This window comes from Notolepis coatsorum (assembly GCF_963971535.1).
Source record: "Notolepis coatsorum genome assembly, chromosome: 3".
NCBI classification, from domain to species: Eukaryota; Metazoa; Chordata; class Actinopteri; order Aulopiformes; family Paralepididae; genus Notolepis; species Notolepis coatsorum.
In genome coordinates, this window is record NC_140167.1 from 80,372,922 (window position 1) to 80,376,983 (window position 4,062).

Consider the following 4,062-nt stretch of genomic DNA (forward strand, 5'->3'; position numbering starts at 1 on the left):
TTATCACACAGAGCAGAAGAATTTGCCAAAACAAATGCATTTCCTTTGATTTACACCGTCGCACGACAGTGACGTGGGCCGAAAATAGGAGACCTCACAACGCGTTGCTCCCAAAACACCGGCAGGTCCACCTGAGCAGCTAGACAAAATGTCAGAAGTTTGGAAGCATTTTAAAATTTAAATTGAAGCCAGTCCAATACGCACACGTTCCGCGTGCGTTCAACGTTGTACCGGACGCGCGCCGCCAAAGGATGGACGGATAGAGCATAGAGAAGTGCCCGCGTGGGATATCGATTCAACGTCAAGATGGGACCGAGACGGAGGGATACACACGACGTGGTACATCAGGAGGACGCAGTCAACTCAAGGAAAGTGCAAACGCTAATGTTGAGAGACTGTTTTTCTGAGTGGAATCGCTGTATTCTACTAGTGCTAGGATTGCTAGTGGGAGCTAACTGGCTAAGTGGCTCTGCTAGCCATCCGAGTGATAACACTGCTAGCCGCTAGCCAACCAAGTGCTAACACTGCAACAGATTGAAACTTTGCATATTTCTCGTATGGTGAATGTAATGCGAGCCGCGCTCGACTGGGGCTATTTCAAGGGAACAGAGGGGCTTGTCTCGCTTCGCCAGTTTCTGACAAAAATGCGTCAAATTGGTTACTAATGTGAAAGATCGGATCGGGAAAGATCGGTATCGACAGATACTCAAAATCACATGATCAGGATCGGATCGGGAGCAAAAAAAGGCGATCGGGAAAAAAAGCTGGCGCCAGGCAGTACAGATGGGGAAAGAGCGTGGCGCTCAATGAGTTAAGAGCCAGACACACTTAGTGGTCAGACATTCATAATAGTGTGAAGACACAATTTTAGAGGGATCAAGATCTTTATTAAAATACATTTTCAGAATTTGTCACCAACTAGTTGTCCTCTCTGTCCGTCCAGAAATATATTGAACCACTGTTGTAGTTCCGAGGATATTGGAAACGCAAATTGTCAGCATTCGTTGGCAACATATTAGTGGAAGTGAATGGAGATATGACATAGTTTCACATAGACATGCTTTGATTTGTTTCCACTAACATACTGTTAACAAATGCGAACATTCACTACTTCCAATACCTTCAACATGGAGCTGGGAGGTATAATATACTTAAAGGAACACCAATATTATGGTTCTTAAAGGAACAAACCAACATTATGTTTCTTAAAGGAACACCAACATTATGGTTCTTAACTCTTTGACTGCCACGCTGTTTTTCCATCTGTACTCCCTGGCGCCAGCGTTTTTTGACCATTTTCACGACGTTTGCAGACCCATCGTATATTCTATATTATAGCTAGGGGGGGGGGGGGCCCGGAATAGTTTTCTTTTTTTTTCTTTTTTTTTTTATCTTTCTTCCCCTCCTTTTTCCAGATTTTTCTCCCATCCCACCCTTCCTGGTTGTTGCGTACTTTCCCCTACTGTTGGTCCGGGAGACCGGAGACTGTCACATGATTTCCTCCGACGCATGTGCAGCCTGGGGCAGGCCAACCTGGCCGCGCAGGTTCTCACCGGGGAGAGTGTAGCGTGTGGGAGGCCACACTATCTCTCCTCAGTTCCAACCCTCGCTGAGCAGGCGCCCCGACCGAACTGTAGGGGTCGCTGTCCACAACGCCCAGGACCCACCCTTCAGCTTTCCCACCCCCTGATACAGCCAATGGACCTGTCTCAAAACCCTGCCCTCTTTTCTTGATCCTCCAATCACAGCTGTCGCTTACCTTTTGTTTGTACGAGGAAGTCCGAGGTAAGCGACAGCTGTGATTGGAGGATCAAGAAAAGGGGCAGGGTTTGAGATAGGTATATTGTATCAGTGTGAGAGGCCAGCCAAGCTGATGGCAACGCCGGGAGCTGGATTCGAACAGGCGAATCCTAGTGTCTCCCGGTGTTGGTGACAAGCGTAGTCTCCGTGCGCCACCTGCCCCCCCCGGAATAGTTTTCTGATGCTGGGATCATTACAAAGGCATGTTTTATGATGGGGTTCGGTAAAATAGACGTTACCTTTGTCAGCAGGTCCACCAAAACCCTCCCACTCTTGCTCCGAGGTGTCTTGGGTCGGAACAATAAATAACGTTAGTTGGCCCTGGCAGCGCCCAACAGATAACGTTATCGTTACATCCAAACAGCCTTTTTGAAAATACTAGAATCCAACATAGTCTGGTGAAAACGCACCTTATGCTATGGATGGATCGTCACCGTTTGTCCTCTTCATAATAATCTCCAATAGTATACTTGTTTTTGGCGTTCAATGAGTTAATGAACAAGGAGGACCTCTTTTTCTATGTCTTAACAGGAGGATGAAGGAGAAGAGGACGCCTGCGGTGCTCGTCCCGATGGAGAGCTTTGAGATGGAGCTGTTCCCAGGAGACCAGGAGACTCAGGAAGACCTCAGTGTTGATCTGGTATGTTTGTGTGCGTTCTGCGCGGTGTTGTCCATCCAATGGACTGGATTAGTACCCAACACAGTCGGTCAAAAATAAATCTCTCCCCCTCCTCATTTACATTTAGCTGACGTTTCTATTCAAAGCGAGTTCTGCACAACAAGTCAGCAGGAAGGGTACACCTCTTTCAGCTGAGTAACAATGTTCGTCAAACAGTGATGAAACTTGGGGTGCTACAGTCTTGAGTGCATAGTAGTAAATACATATTAGTATAGTACTAGGTAGTGATATAGGCAAGGACGATTATTTAGTGGCAAAGTGCATGATAGTAAAAGACAGTACAATGGTTAGTATTTGAATTTTTTTTCTTCATTTCAGTTATTGATTGAAGAAGTGTGAGAAATTGTCTGCTGTCCTGACTGTGGTGGGAAGTTTGTTCCACCATTGTGGAGCAAGGACTGAGAATAAGCGGCTTCTCTTTGGGCGCTTTCACACCGGCAGGGCTCCGGTTCAAGCTCCGGCTCTGTTCTGGAGCCTCTGAACCTTAGTGCTTTCTGGCGAACCAGCCCACGTTTACACCTATTTAAGCAGAATCAACGTTCCACCATCCTCCGTCATCAACGGGGGGCGTTACTCAGGCCGAGATAAACACACAACCATATGAACACAACAGTGGCAAAATGTGGCGTGTACAAAACGGTTTCAAATGTTCGGATAACCAGAGTGGATAAAGAAATGCTCCATAAATAAATAAATACATAAATGAATTAAATAAATAAAAAAACATGTGTAACTGAGAGATTTGAACCTGGGACCATAGGATCCACAGGCAGCCGCACTAACCAGTTGAGCTAAAGGGTCTGACATTAACTGCAACTGACTAATCCATATTTTACACTTCGTTCAGTATTGGTCAAGTAAATCAGATGTTGTCATGTTCTACAGTAGGTCTTGCTACTATGATACCCAATAAAACAAGTCATTAGAATAATAGAAGCCTACTTTGTTGGAACGATTCATTTTGAACGTATACAGTACGTTTGTGTGTGTGTGTGTGTGTGTGTGTGTGCTTGCACGCTGATGCTCACTAAGCCTTTCTCCACACATATTTATTTCTGGAGGATTTCTTTATCCACTCTGGTTGGATGGTGTATTGTACTTGTGCTGTGTAATAACAATACATTTTAATCTAATCTCGTTTTGAGATCAGTCTCAAATCGCTTCCTGTTGAATGGATCGATTGAGTGCAGAGCCTAGTGATGATTGGTTGCCTCAATCAAAACTGTCACCTCGCTGAGCCGAGGGCGGAGCACACAGACATAACTTCTATGTGATTGGATTAGTCAATAATGGGTGCTCCAATCAGAACCTGTCGGCTACATTAAGCATCCATTCTATCTACTATAGTTCTATGACTAGTTGCCTCTTCTACTTCTGTGTCTTCCTGTAGAGCCATGAGGAGCCCCAGGAGAGGTCTCCAGCCAGGCCGCAGGAGAGGTCTCCAGCCAGGCCCCAGGAGAGGTCTCCAGCCAGGCCCCAGGAGAGGTCTCCAGCCAGGCCCCAGTCTCCAGCCAGGCCCCAGGAGAGGTCTCCAGCCAGGCCCCAGGAGAGGTCTCCAGCCAGGCCCCCCATGGTGGAGGAGC